This window comes from Rhinopithecus bieti, unplaced genomic scaffold, assembly GCF_001698545.2.
Source record: "Rhinopithecus bieti isolate Rb0 unplaced genomic scaffold, ASM169854v2 scaffold_19691, whole genome shotgun sequence".
NCBI classification, from domain to species: domain Eukaryota; kingdom Metazoa; phylum Chordata; class Mammalia; order Primates; family Cercopithecidae; genus Rhinopithecus; species Rhinopithecus bieti.
The window spans coordinates 587,298-603,461 of record NW_016809781.1 but is presented as its reverse complement, the minus strand read 5'-3'; positions in this window follow the sequence as shown (position 1 = coordinate 603,461).

Genomic DNA, 16,164 nt, shown 5'->3' with positions numbered 1-16,164 from the left:
GTCGAGGCTATCCAAGCGAAGCCTATACAGGTCCATTATCATCGCCTAGAACAAGAAGATCGCAGTGGTTCATACTCACACCCATTATGACCACCTTCCCTATGCGCTGAACTGGACAGCCAATGACGGGTAAGAGAGTATCATCTCTCACCAACCTAAGACAGGAGGGCCATCATAAGCTACTGCCTAATCCCATGACGGGTACCAGTGATGAGATGTATTACTCCAACCTAAGACAGGCGCAGTTCCCGAGGGACAATCTTCTAGCCAAAAATATATATAAAAAAAGGGGGACCTGTCCGAAGCCATGAGGCCCGGAATTAGCTGACCTCTGTTGCTTGATCTCCGCAAAGCGGAGTCAAGATGGCACATTTCCGGGTTCTTCGTTATAAACCTTTCCCGCGCGCGCCTAAACCTTTCCCGCATGCGCGCAAACCTTTCCCGCGGGCGCAAACTTTTTCGCGCCCAGGAAGATATGCAGCCTAGGGAGCATGCACGATTGTGATTTGAGAAAACCCAGCCCCCTGTCACTGCCCTGGCCCAACCTCTTCCTCTGCCAGCCTATATAAGGCATTGCACCGCCACCATTAAATGAGACTTGATCAGGCTATTTGTCTTGTCTCCATTTCTCATGTTTTCTTATCCCCTCCATTCCCACTCCCCCTTCCAGGGTCCGTTCAACTGTCCTGCAGGTCGGTACAAATTACCTAGTCTCAAGTATTTCTTTATAGCAGTGTAAAAATGGATTAACACAGAAAATTGGTACAAAGGAGGGGTGCATTGCTATAAAGGTACCTGAAGATGTAGAAAAGGTTTTGGAACTGGGTAACAGGAAAATGTTGGAAGACTTTGGAAGACTCAGAAGAAAACAGGAAGATGAAGGAAAGCTTGGAACTTCTTTGATACTGGTAAGATGGTTGTGACAAAAATGCTGACAGAAGTATGGACAGTGAAGTTCATGCTGATGAAGTGTAATAGTCCATTCTCTCATTTCTATGAAGAAATACTTGAGACTGAGTAACTTATAAGGAAAAGAAGTGTAATTGTCTCATGGTTCACAGGCTGTACAAAAAGCATAGTGGTTGCTGCTTCTGTGGAGGCCTCAAGAAGGCTTCCTTTCATGGCAGAAGGCAAAGGTGTGAGGAGGTGTCTCACAAGGTGGGAGCAGGAGTAACAGAGACATAACCCATGAGGTGTCATACACTTGTAAACTACCAGATTTTGCAAGAATTCACTCACTATCATGAGTACAACATCAAGGGGATGGTGTTAAACCACTCATGAGAAATTCACCCTATGATCCGGTAACTTCCCACCAGGCCCCACTTCCAACACTGAAGATTACAAATTAACATGAAATTTGGATGAAACATCCAAACCATGTCACTCCACCCTGTCCCCCAAAATCTCATGTCCTTCTCACATTGCATGATGCAATCATGCCTTCTCAATAGTCCTCTAAAAACTTAACTCATTTTGGCATTAGCTCAAAGTCCCAATCCCAAATCACATCTGGAGATGAATTCCTTCTGCCTATGAGACCATTCAATGAAAACAAGTTATTTACTTCCAACATACAATGAGGGTACCAGCATTGGGTAAATATTCTCATTATAAAAGAGAGAAATGAGCCAAAAGAAAGGGGCAACAGGCTCCATGCAAATTCAATACCCAGCAGGGTAGTTATTAAATCTTAGAGCTCCAAAACAATCTTATGTGACTCCATGTTCCACACCCAGGGCACACTGCTGTGAGTGGTGGGCTCCCAACGCCTTGGGTAGATCCATCCCTGTGAGTTTGCAGCATTCAGTCTCCAAGCCTTCTCTCACATGCTTGTATTGAGTGCCTGTGGCTTTTCCAAGTTCAGGGTGCAAGCTGTTGTTCGATCTACCATTCTGAGATTTAGATAATGGTGCCCTTCTTCTCACAGTTTCACTAGGCAGTGACCCTGTAGGGAATCTGTATGGGAGCTCCAACTCCATATATCACCTCTGCACTGGCCCAGTAGAGGTTTCCCTCGACGGCTCTGCCCCTGTAACTGGCTTCTACCTGGACATCCAGGCTTTTTCACACATCCTCTAAAATCTAGGTAGAGGCTCGCAAGCTTCAACTCTTGCACACTATATATCTGCAAGTTTAAAACCACATGGAGTTGCCAAGGCTTAGGGCTTGTACCCTCTGAAGTAGTGGCTTGAGCTGTACCTCAGTCCCTTTGAACCATTGCTGGAACTGGAGTAGTCAGGTTGCAGGGAACAGTGTCCCAAGGCTGCACAAGGTAGCTGGACCCTGCACCTGACCCGGGAAACCATTCTGCCCTCCTAGGCCTCCATGTCTGTAATGGGAGGAGCTGGGTCTTAGGTCTCTGAATAGGCCTTTTTCCCATTGTCTTGGCTATGGGTACTCACTTTTTCTTTAGTTAAGCAAATTTCTGCAGCCTGCTTGAATTCCTGCTCTGAAAATGGGCTTTTCTTCTCTTTCACATTGCCAGGCTACAAGCTTTCCAAACATGTATGCTCTGCTTCCTTTTTTAACATAAGTTCCAACTTATTATTTGCTCCTGCATCTGAGCATAGGTTATTAGAAATAGTCTTATCACTTCTTAAACACTTTGCTGCTTTGAAATGTTTTTACTCTTTGGAAGATCTACCATTCTGAGTCTGGAGTGCAGAGTCCCCCTTCTCACAGGTATTCCCCATATCCCACTTGCTCCAGCTACAGCCATGGCTCAAAGGGCCCCAGGTACAGCTAGGGGAACATAAGCTGTAAGCCTTGGTGGCTTCCACATGGTGCTAACTCTGCGGTCACACAGAATACAAACATGAAAAATGCTGGCAGCTTCCCCCTAGATTTCAGAGGATGCACTAGAAAACCTGTGTGCACAGGTAGAAGCTTGGTGCAAGGGCAGAGCCCCAAAGAGAGACTCTACTAGGGTAGTGCTGAGCGGAAATGTGGGGATGGACCCCACAGACAAAGCCCTTCCCAAGGCATTGCCTAGTAGAGCTGTGAGAAGTGGACTGCTGCTCTCTAGATCTGAGGATAGTAGATCCACTGGAAATTTACACCCTGTACCTAAAAACGCCACAGGCACTAAACTCCAACCCTTGAGAGCACCATGGGGGTGTACCCTGCAAAGACATGTGGAGGGCCTACCAGAGGCTTTGAGGATCCACTATTTTCACTAGTGTGCCCTGGGTGGAGGACATGGAGTCAAGGAAGATGATTTTGGAGCTTTAAAATGTTAATGTCTTCCCTGTTGGATTTCAGACTTGTTTGGGGCCTGTAGTCCCTTTCTTTTAGTTGATTTCTTGCTTTTTAAATGATGATATTTACACAATGCCTGTACCACCATTGGAAGTAAATTATTCCAATAATTTTCCAGTTATTCCAATAATGTATCTTGGAAGTAAATTAATTAATTAATTAATTAATTTCAGGCTTATAAGTTGAAGAAACTTGTCTTGAGTCACAGAGACGTATTTGGACTTTGGATTTTTGAGTTGATAGTGGAAGGAGTGAAAACTTTAAGGGACTAGTGGGAAGGGATAATTGGATTTTGCAATGTGAGAAGCACACAAGATTTGGAGTGTCTAGGAAAGAATGATGTGATTTGGATGTTTGTCACCTTATGTTGAAACATGACCTCCAATGTTGGAGCTGGACCTAGTGTGGGGAGTTTTGGTCAAGGAGTAGATCGCTCAAGAACAGCTTGGTGCCCACCTCATGGTAATGAGTAAGTTCTTGCTCTGTTGCTTCACATGAAAGCTTGTTGTTCAAAGAGCCTGGGACCTCCCTCCTCATCTCTTGCTCCCTGTCTCCCTCTCTTTCTATGTGACATGTCTGCTCCTGCTTTACCTTCTACCATGAGTAAAAAATCTCCAAGGCCTTAACAGAAACTGAGCAGACACTGCTGCTATGCCTCCTCCATAGCCTGTAGAACAGTGACACAATTAAACCTCTTATCTTTATAAATTATTCAGTCTTAGGTATTCCTTCATAGCAATGCAAAAGCAAACTAACACACCCTCATTTCCCTCTCCTCCTGGTCCTTAGCTACCATCATTCTACCTTCTATTTCTATAAATTTGACTATTTTAGATATAATATATGAGTGTAATCATGCATTATTTTTCTTCTGAGTGTAATCATGCATTATTTATTCTAGAATACTGTCCTCCATGTTCATACATGTTGTTACATATGGCAGGATGTCTTTACTTTTTAAATCTTAATAATACACTATTTATGTATATACCACATTTTGTTTATTCATTCATCCGCTGATGGACATTTAGGTTGTTTCCATATCTTGGTTACTATGACTGATTCAATGAACAGGGCATGTATCTCTTTGAAATCAACTGACTTTAGTATTTTGGGATATTCCCAGAGTAGGGATCCTTAGATCTTATGGTAATTCTGTTTTTAACTTTGAGGAAGCTCCATACTGTTTTTGAGAGTGCTGCAAGATTTTACATTCCTATCAATGGTGTACAAGCTCCAATTTCTCCACAAATTTGCTAGTACATTTTGTGTGTTTTGAAATAAACTCATGTACATTCAGTCAACTCTGTTTAATCAGCAAACTCAACACTGGGTAAGTATTAACATTTTGTCCATGTCACAGTGAATTTGAAGTCCCTTAGAAAAAAAAGGAGTATGGCATGGTATTGAAAAACATAAAATCTAGAACTAGAATGCTTGTTAGTCAATCTTTGCTAAATATCACTTTTCTTAGTCAAACTTTTGCTAGAAACTGACTAAAAGATAATTTGAGAGTAGAGTTTCTGAATATATTGTCAATTGAGGGAGCTCAACATGCCCTTTTAAAATAAAAGTAAAACATATGTTTTAATATCACTGGACAAGTGATTCTCATGACAAAAGGTATTCTTGGCATTTACATAAAACTATACATGAGTAAAAAGAAGCAACACAATACTTCACCCAGGGTTTTATTTTCTAATGGGTTAAAAATAATTGCTAATCTGTACTACGCATTTTATACAAGGTGCTATTTGAAAATATTTTACATATTTCAATATAACATATATAATATATAATGTAACAAGATAGACATAATATAACAAAAAAAAATATCATTAGCTTATGGTTAAAGAGAGACTCACATGGTAAGTGGAGGAACCAGGATGCAAAACCATGTAGACTGTCTTAATAAACCTTGTCCCTCATCACAAACTACACAAAACAATACAGCTGCTTTTTGGGACATAGGCCTCTGAAAACTACTCCAGAGTCAGCTTTGCATATCAATCCCTTAAAATACTCCATGAATGAAAGGTTCTGTGGTCAAGCATATTTGGGATCCTTCAGATTTTATTTCCCACAGAACCTTGGAATCTCAAAGAAACCAGCATATGAACAGGACTCTGAAAAATCCTTAAATAAAGGAATACCTTTATATGGGCTTATATCCACATTTTCCAAATGTTGGTTAACAGAACCCCTGGAATAGTAACTATCAACCTTCCAGAAAATTTGCCACAATTTCCATGAATGCACATTGGGGTATTCTTATCCATAAAGTGCTGAGAAAATATTCTGGCATCAAGTTAAAATGTTTCCCATGTAACACTGAATAGGCAGAAGAATGTGCAACCTATAAAAATATAATTTGAATAATTTTGATGTTCTTCAAAAAATTATCCTCATTCCAAACCTGAGAGGAAAATATTCCTTTGCCTTTTTATCAGTGAGGCAATAATCTCAAGAAAATTAACTGACACAACCATGATTCCACAGGCTGTATACCTGCTCATTCCTCCTATAACTGTAAGGGGCAGTCTATCAATCATAGTATCATTATGCTTCTTATTTATCAAATATGAAGGATTTTTTCTTTTTTAATCAGAACTCTGTTTTATAGAAGTGTTGACATTTTAAAGCTGCTCTAGTTCACTCCCATTTGCTGCATCAGTGCCAGTTTCTCCAATTAGTCTGACAACACATGTACTCTCAGTAGTCAAGTTGTCTTAGAATCATTGATCCCAAGACCAACAGATAAGTACTGCTGATCTTCAAACCAGTGATCATCATGGCTTTCCTAATTATAGCTGCCCTCTTTCCTTTTCATCTGTATGACACAAACATTCTTAACAGACTCGAATCATCTACCTAGAAGCTGTTGTCATTACTCATTAGAATTTCACATGCAAAAGGGTAAACAAGTCTACTGGTTTCCATCTTTAGGCTAAAAAGTCTTAGGAATAATTATTTTGTAATTTGGCTGAATTTAAAATTGTTTCTTCCATTGTACTTGTTAGCTCACAGTGTACTTTTATTAAAAAGAAAATTAAAATTATTTACTAGAAGTTTAATCATTTTCTATGTTTGCTAAATATATTTTCATTTCTTATCTGTATAGCATAACACAGTCACTTAGAAATTATGATAATTTGACAATTAAATTAATCTGCCAATGGGTTTGTACTACTGCTGAATACATTATTGCAATACAATTTTCTGTAGTTCCAAGTAATTAAAGATTGAACAAATGTGTACTAAGTACAGTATTTTCAGTTTGTTATTTGCCCAGAGTTAGTTATTTAATTATACACAGCATTAGATTACTAGGTAGGTTAAAACTCAAACTCCATGAGAAGCATTCTCAAGAATGAGATAATTGAAGCCTATATGGTCTCAGATATTTAGAGTTCTTTATTTATATAGATTACCAGCACATTATTATAATATTTCTCTCTCTTGTTGCCTGACTTTTGATATTTTTAGTGCCACTTCACACCACTAATAAACGATGAACAAAGAAATATTAAACTTAGATTAATCTACTTGTTAGTCATTGGACCTGAGTCAGGAAAGTTCTACTGGAAACCCATAGCATACAAATTACAGCAATTTTCTTTTCGTAATGTCTTGGTCAGAGGAAAGCTCAATTTTTAAACCATACTTTAGTTTCATGAATTATGTTTTTTATGAATTTTAACTAGTTATATTCCCTCTATTTCAGTGTATGTTAACTATTATTAATTTTATTTCTATAACTATGTTTTAAAATTTTATCTCCCAGAAAGAATTCCAGACTATGGAATTTAAAATATATTAAGTTCCATATAAATATGGGGTCAGACTATCGCTCCTTTTTTATGCCTTATACTATTTTCTGTGAATATATTGGTAAAAATTTGTATAACTTAAATCCACATTGGAATCTAAATAAAATAGTTAACATTTTTCACTCACATATTGAAGGTGTTTCTAGAAATACTCTAATTTAAAATACTTAGTTTAAAAACTCTAATTTAAAATACTTAATTATTGACATATTCTAATTTAAAATACTTGACTATTGACATGGGCCTTCTTCACTCTGGTTAACGAAAGCTTGGATAAGACATCTAGGAAACACACAGGAAGATATCTATTCCATTGGCATATGCCCCTACCCTCCACTCTTGCTTGATCAAAGCCTCTTCATGCATTGTCCCCACAACCAGAATAATCAACCTCTATGCCTTACAAGACTTCAGAGCTACATCTTGTCCATTCAATCAAACATGAAGGACTTTATTTCTACATGTATTCAAAGATTATAGAATAGGGCTCAATAAAATAAGCAATTTCCTAATATAAGTACAAGGAACAGTGCATATATTTCTTAGCCATGTAATTAAAAAATTGCCACCTGAGTAAGAGCAACTGTGGTAAAAACTACCCTTTGTGTAGCCAGATACCATACAAGAGATAAGGTTTGAGAAAACCCTATTTCAGTTGAGCACAGGCTCAGTAGTTAACTAACTATATACTAGACACTAAGTGTATAAGGTATCATCTTGCAGCCACCTCAACTTTTATTTTCAGAAATAATTCTTCCTTTACTCACATAAACAGTAAATAAACTCAAGAAAAAATGTCAAGGCACATATATTTAAAATGACAAGTTTGGATGGAATTCACCTTTATGAAACATTCTAAACACATTAAAAATAATCAAATAAACACATATACGATTAGTCTATGGATAAAAAATAACTCCCTTCTATCTCAGAATTTCCTGTATCTATATCTATAAAATATATGCCTGCAGAAATTACATAGTAGACCACTACCTCTCTTTTCTGACCTAAATTGAAAAGAAAGTAGTATTTTTTTCTATTACTCAAGAATAAGAAGTATTAAGAAAATTTAGTTTAGGACCCTGTTTCTACAAGTAAATTTACAGAAGTGTAATAATAAGGAAAGGTTTAATGAAGCAGTCTGCAGGTAGGATTTTGTTTTTGTTTTTTTTTTTAAGAGAAAGAAGACTTAAAATTATTTTGGAAATAAACACTTCAAATAAAATTGCAATGTTTTATCTCTAAAGTTGCACCCTACAAACATTGTAATGTTAATTAATATTCACTCAATGGTAAACAATTAATTAAACCAGATGTCACTACCAGGTGCCTTAGTAGAAGATACATGCCCTCTGAAGCACAAAGTAGTTGTTTTGTTTTATTTTTTGTGCCAAAATATATAAAATGTAAGATTCCATATAAAAATCCAGATTTTCCACTTTTCTTGATAGAGTATTAGGCAATGGCAATATCGAGCCTGCATTGCCATATGCAGTCATCTGTTTGAACTGACTGCTATGTCCCCTTAGCTGAATCACATACACTCTCTACTCACAATCCTTCCCCAGTGTCTCAGCATATTTTGTTCATTACAAGATCCAACTAATTTGAATTTCCTATATTTGCTCTATTTTACCAGAACATATTTTCATGACAAATATGTATACATTAGTTAAATCACAGTTCTTGTTTTTACCATATTGCAATAGAGCTCCAATTCATAGAAATAGATCAATAGTTTAAGTGGTTTACTGAAAATAAACTCCGAAGAATTTTAAAGCAAAAGTTTTGTTAAGCAAGAACTTCTGGGAATTTTTTTTAACAAGAATTTGGTAAGCAAGTAAGGTCAATTAATGCTGAAAAGAATGGTATTACCTTTGATGAATTTGTATAAAGAAAGTTAATGAAGGTAACAGTAATTAATAACTGTATGGTGAGTCTTAAATCCCATGTACTCCTCAGGTTGAACATTGACGTGAGAAAATCTGATTTACAGTTTTAAAGTTAAATGTTCCCTAAATTAACAGACTTCATTACAGTATTCAGGAAATTGGACATCTTGATATGATTAGTTATAAGTGATTTTGCTTAATTAGAATTTTCTGTACTTTGCAAAATTTTATAAGTACATGTTTATTATATGAAATAAACATTTTAAGATTATATCATTATATACCATATGTTGGAACATTCTTGTATAGTTACCTAACCAAATACTATCATCTATAAAGGCAGTAGTTCTTGCTCCATATTTGATTTTGAAAATAGGTAAGATTAAAGCTAGATAATATTATTTTATAATAATGAACCAACTTGACCCTCTTGGGTTTTTTTTAATTAGTAAAGAGCTCATAGCTAAATATGGATTTTTTTGAAAAGTGTCTAAAAATCTTGCCCACCAAGATCAGAAACAACTGGAAAAGACAGTTGGATCATAATTTATTGTCTGTTTCGTGCTGCTTTAGATAATTATTTAATGAGATAACAAAACAACAAAATATATAAAAATGTAATAGTGGTAAGTTCAACATAAGCTGTCTTTTTCATATTTGAATCATCATTTTGCCAAAGAAAATGGTAGATTTTCTTTCATCAAGTTGATTGGATTTAACTTTAATTTTATCATAAACATAATTTTATTATTTTACAAATAACTTAAAATTGCACTTATGCTCGGTGTTGTGAATAACTAGAAAAAACTTTCTAATGTTTACCTGAGAAAACAAATATATGTCATGATTATATTTCTCTTTGAATATTACCTTTTAAATATGCTTAAATTAACAACATGCTATCAAGTTTATTATTATTATATAAGCATATATAATAACTTTAAAAATGAAGGCTTTAAACTATAAACTGTATCCAAAATATTGAGAAAAAGTATGATAAATAATGCAAAGTCCTCTGTCTAAAATATAGTAATATAATTTTGTGAAGTAAGCCAATACTAAATACAAAGAGACACTCTTCTTCACAACAGAAAATTGGTTGTGCAGACTGAACAATGACATTTCCTGCATTTCTAATGATAATTGTTTGCATTAATGTGGCAGCATATAAGGGTAGAAATCTAGGTGCTGCCAGATTTCTACAGGTGCTACAACCCTGCCAAAGTAACAGGGTTGTAGAGCAGATCAGATTCTCTCTCTCCATCATTGATCTTCACTTGTTCCTTTCTCTGGTATCCATATTTGTGAGAACTATCTTGCATTTTTACTTTTCCCTTAATTGTTCTTACTATGATTAGCCATAAGTTTTAATTTAGTAATAGCCAGTGTTAACCCTTGGATAAAATTTTCTACTTAAATTTTATTTTAGACCTATTTAGATTCTTGAAAAATGATTGAGGTTAACAAAGATGAGAACAACAAAAAACTTTGTTCCTTTGAATGGATTGTTTACTGATACTTACTATATTAGAAATCTTAACATAAAGTTTAAACTGTATTTATTAATTCACTTTAAGAGTATATGTAAGCATTAATAACACTATTAAAAATAACTATTTTAGAAAAAATTAGAAGAGTTGAAATGTTTTATGTTTCCAGAAATATTTTTAATATTTGACTTCATAAATGACAACTGGATTCTCATATTTACTTCTATGCTCCATCAATTGCAATCTCATATGTCATGCACTCCCTGGAGAACACCACTATATATTCATGAAAAAAACAGTGAAAAGATTAAACAACATCCAAGTGGCCTTTTGAAAATAGTTTGACCTTGGAAACCTTCTGAAAGAGTCTTGGAGACAGCTATGGGTATCCACACACCACTCTTGATAACCACTGGCCTAGATGTTTTGACTTTACACCTTTCAAAGGATCAAAATATACGCTTTAAGCTGTAACTATACAAATTAGGCCTTGAAGTTTCAAATACAGAAAATACATTCATCCTTATTCATAATGTAACATGAAGGGTGGAAGGAAAGAAAGGTTCTCCAATTCCTTCAATATTCACTAGCATCATTTTTACCATCATCAAAATTACATGAACTCAGCTACCAGTTACAGTAATGTAAACAGAACACATGAACTAATTGACAAATAAATAATAGGCACTACTAATAGTTGGTCATGACAAGTAAGGTCCTAAGCACTCTAAAACTATCAGCTCATTAAATAATGTAATATTGTTAGAGATAAAGAATGCTAACAATGACAGACCTGAGATTTGAACCTCATATATCAGCCTGAGTCCAAACCTTGCCATCCATTTAGGGGAGCTCTTTCTACACGTTAGTCATATTCCATACAGAATTGCCTAATGTCTGTATAATAACAGCAATAACATAATTAATAACTATTCGTTTAGTGCAACATACACTAACAAGTCACAGTCTCATAAAAGTAAGAAATATAATCGTATTACAATTTTTTCTACAGGCATACAACTAAACCAACCCTTTAAAAGATTTTGCATGCAGGATTTCAGGTCCGTGATGAACTGGTGAAAACAGCAAGGGCTTAAGTGCACAAAAATTAGACAAACTGGAAAGTAACTGCAAGAACCAGGACAACAAAAGCATCAAAGTTCTCTACAGATAAAAATGTCACAGAAATTAAAAAATTCAGGAGTTGAGGTCAGAAAAAAAAAAAAAAAAAAAAAAAAAAGGTGGCTTATAATCCAAAATCAGCTGAAGACACAATGTCTTTTTGCTTTAAATGAAACTACTTAAGTCATCTATCCACATTGCATAGAAGATCAAAGCCTCCTATGAGACTACAAACAAGTCCTGGAAATCTATATTATGTATAATCATTCCTTTAAAACTGTGCTGAAGATGAACTCAGAGAATGTGTGGGACCCAGCGTGAGCTTCCCCTCTGGAGCAACACCATCACATGTTCTCCAGGCATCTCCCTATACTAGCATGAGGGCCTGTGAGTTTTTAGGTGCTTTCCTATGGGTCGGGTTGCAGGGCCAGAGGGAGAATGTTAACTTGGGATTCTCTCTCATTTAACCTTTCCTTGCACTGGGAGTCCTCTCCCGGATCCCAGCCAATCTGGTCCCAGCTAGCTGCTTCTCCTCCCTCTTCTTTTGTGACTCTGGAGTTTTCTATCATTTCTCCATCAAGTTACAGTGTTCTATCGTAGATGCTTTATTCAAGGTGTGGCTACCTGCTTGCTATATCGGTTCTTCTTTGTTGATGCAGTGGATATCTGATGCCTCTCAGCCATCCTGAAGCTACTAGCCATCTCACTCAATTAAGATCATTAGGCCGGGCGCGGTGGCTCACGCCAGTAATCCCAGCACTTTGGGAAGTGGAGGCGGGTGGATCACCGGCTCAAGAGATTGAGACCATCCTGCCTAACACGGTGAAACCCCGTCTCTACTAAAAATGCAAAAAAAATTAGCTGGGTGTGGTGGCGGGCGCCTGTAGTCCCAGCTACTTGGGAGGTTGAGGCAGGAGAATGGGGTGAACCTGGGAGGTGAGGCTTGCAGTGAGCCGAGATTGTGTCAATGCACTCCAGCCTGGGTGACAGAGCGAGACTCTGTCAAAAAAAAAAAAAAATTATTAGGTCCATTTGGTCTAGAGTGCAGGTGAAGTCTGAGGTTTATTCATTGATTTTCCGTCTGAATAATTTGTCCAAAGCTGAAAGTGGAGTGTTGAAGTCTCTGGTTATTATTGTACTGGGATCTATCACTCTCTTTAGATATAATAATATTTGCTTTTTATATATGGGTGTTCCAGTATTGGCTGCATGTATATTTGCAATTGTTATATCCTCTTGCTGAACTGACCACTTTTTAAAGCATAAAATAAACTTTTGTCTCATTTTATAGTTTTTGTCTTGAAATCCAACTTGTCTGATATAATTATAGCTGCCCCTGCCCTTTTCATCTTTCATGTTTGAAGGGTGTTTTCATTGAACACACTTTCCAGAATGAAATGTTTTTATTTCCTTCATCATTATTAGTATGTCGTATCACTCTCTTCTGACCTATAAGGTTTGCACTGAGAAATAAGCTTTTAGATGTATTGGAGTTCCATTGTATGTTATTTCTTTTTATCTTGCTGTTTTTAGGATTCTTTCCTTGTCCTTGACCTTTGGGAATTTGATTATTTTGTGTCTTGATGTGGTCTTATTTGAATTAAATCTGTTTGGTGTTCTATAACCTTCATATACATAAATATTGATGTTTCTCTAGGTTTGGGAGACTCTCCATTATTATCTCTTTGAATAAATTTTCTACCCTGATCTCTCTCCCTTTCTGCTTCCTCTTTAAGGTAATAACTCTTAGATTTGACTTTTAAGGCCATTTTTTAGATCTTGTAGGCATACTTCAGACTTTTTTATTATTTTCTTTTATCTCCTCTGACTGTGTATTTTTTGGTAGCCTGTTTCAATCTCTCTAATTGTTTATTCTGCTTGATTTTGCTACTGAGAAACTCTGATGCATTCTTCAGTATATCAATTGTGTTTTTCAGCTCCAGAATGTCTGCTTGATATTTTAAAATTATTTCACCTCTTGGTTGCATTTATCTGATAAGACTGAATTTCTCATCTGTGTTATCTTGAATTTTGTTGAGTTTCCTCAAAATAGCTACTTTGATTTCACTGTCCAAAAGGTCAAATATCTCTGTCTCTGTAGTATTTGTTTTTGGGGACTTTTTTAGTTTGTTTGGTGAGGTCATGTTTTCCTGGATGATCTTAATGCTTGTGGATGTTTATGGGTGCCTGGACTTTAAAGAGTTAGGTATTTATTGTAGGCTTCACAGTCTGGGCATGTTTGTACCCATCCTTCCTGGGAAGGCTTTACAGGTATTCAAAGGGAATTGAGTTATATGATCTAAGTCTTTGGTTACTGCAGCCATATCTGTGTTAGTGGGGGCCAAGCCCAGTAATGCTATAATTCTTGTAGACTTATAGAGATATTTTCCTGGTGGTCTTGTGTAAGATCTGGAATAATTTTCTTAATTAGCAGGCAGAGACCCTTGTTTTCTTCCCTTACTTTCCCCAAAAGAAATGGAGTTATTTCTTTGTTCTGTGCTCCCTAGAGCTGGGGAAGCAGGGACACTACACCAACTTTCCTGTGGCCACCATCCCTGGGGCTATGCTGAGTTAGACCCAAAGCCAGCACAACACTGGATCTCACCAAAGGCCCATAGTGACCACTGACTCACTACCGCCTATGTTCATTCAATGCCCAACGGCTCTATAATCAGGTTGGAAATACAGCCAGGCTTTTGTTCTTCCATTCAGGGTGGCAGGCTCCCTCTGGTGCCTAGAGTTGGGTTGGTTAGGAATCTACCTGGTGCTCTATTCTATTGTGACTGAGTTGGCTCCCCAGCCACAAGACAAAGTTCTTTCTACTAATCCCTCCCATTTCCTCAAGCAGACACATCACTCTCTGCGGCCCCTACTGCCCCAGGCCCACAGTGACTACTTCCTTGCTACTACCGATGTTCACCCAAGGCCTAAGGGCTCTTCGGTCAGTTTGTGATGAACACTTCCAGTCTTGATTCTCTCTTCTCAGCATAATAGGCTCCCCTCTGGCCCATAGCATGTACAGAAATGCCATCCAGGAGTCAAAGCCCACAATCACAGATGCCAGGAATGTGCTTCCTGCTCTGTCACACTGTGGCCAAGCTCATGCCCAAGCTTCAAGACAGAGTCCCCTTCACTCTTCCCTATTCTTTCCTCAAGTATAAGGGGTCTCTCCACTTAGTCACTGCAGCTGAGAATGTGTTGAGTCACACCTAAATCCAGCATGGCTCTGAGTCTCACCCAAGACATACAGTTAAGTATTGCCTGGCTACCACTGTTTATTTTTGAAAACCCAAGGGCTCTTTAGTGAGCAGGTGAGAAATTCTGCCAAGACACAGTCCTTCCCTTTAGGGCAACAGGTTCCCTTCTAGCCCAGAGTGTGTATAGAAATATCCAGGAGCTAGAGTCTAGAACATGGGCTTTAGGACTCTGCCTGATGCCCTATCCTACTGTGGGCTGTACTGGTATCTAAGTTGCAAGACAAAGTCCTCTCTCCTCCTCCCTTTCCCCTTCTTAAGTGGAAGGAAGTAGTCTCTCCTGGAGCTGCATGCTGTGCTCCCTGGAGCTGGCTGAGGAATGGCACAAGCGCTCATCTGGCTGCACCAGCTGGTGTCTTACTATATCACGTGTACTCCAAGTCACTGGCTCTGAGACCAGCACAGTACCAGGGCTTGCCCAGAAATTGCAATCCTTGTGGCAGTAGACAACCTTTTTCATTTATTTAGGACGCTAGATCACTTTAGCCCACAGTGGCAGGGCTTTCTGGAACTCAAATTCTGTCTACTGAGATGGGCAATTCTCTTCTGGATAGAGTTGGTCTAAATGCTCCCTCTGTGGATGCTGGCTGAGTTCTTCTTGAGTTTGCTTTCTGCTGTGACAGCACCACACTAAGTTCCAAGACAAAGTTCCACAACCACTGCACTCTTCCTTTTCCAAGTTAACACATTATCTGTCCATGCCATGTGGACTCCTGGCCAAATCGCTTTAGGATTGTAATGTAAGCAATTCAAGACTGTCTCCCCTAACCTCTTCAGTGCCTTTTCCTTAATACAATGTTAAAACCAGGTAAGGTGATTGCTCTCTTGAATTTTGGTTCTTATGAAAGTATTTTTTGTGTGGATAGTTGTTCAATCTGGTGTCACTGAGGGAGTGGAAGGACAATTGCTGGAGCCTTCTACTCAACCATCTTACTCCAAATGCCTAATTATTTGTTTTTAACTTAAAAAATTCCCTGATGAATGTTCTATTTTCTAAAATAAGAAATAAAATTTGACAAAACCACTATATTTTCTTAGCACTGATAAAGAAAAATTAATAAAACTACTTAATTGAAATTTTCTAATGCCTCCCACTCCAAGCCTTTATCAACCCTAAAACTATCTTTTTTGTTATTTGTATTCTCACGGCACTTTGTCTCACTTTTCTGTGTTGGATTTATTTTCTGCCTTGTAATAAAATATTTAAATATTAAAAAGGATATATCTTCTATCACAAAGATACCTGGAGTTGCAGAACTGGCCTCCCCTGCATGCCTCAGGTAGGTCTATGCACAAAGCGGACACTGAATCTATT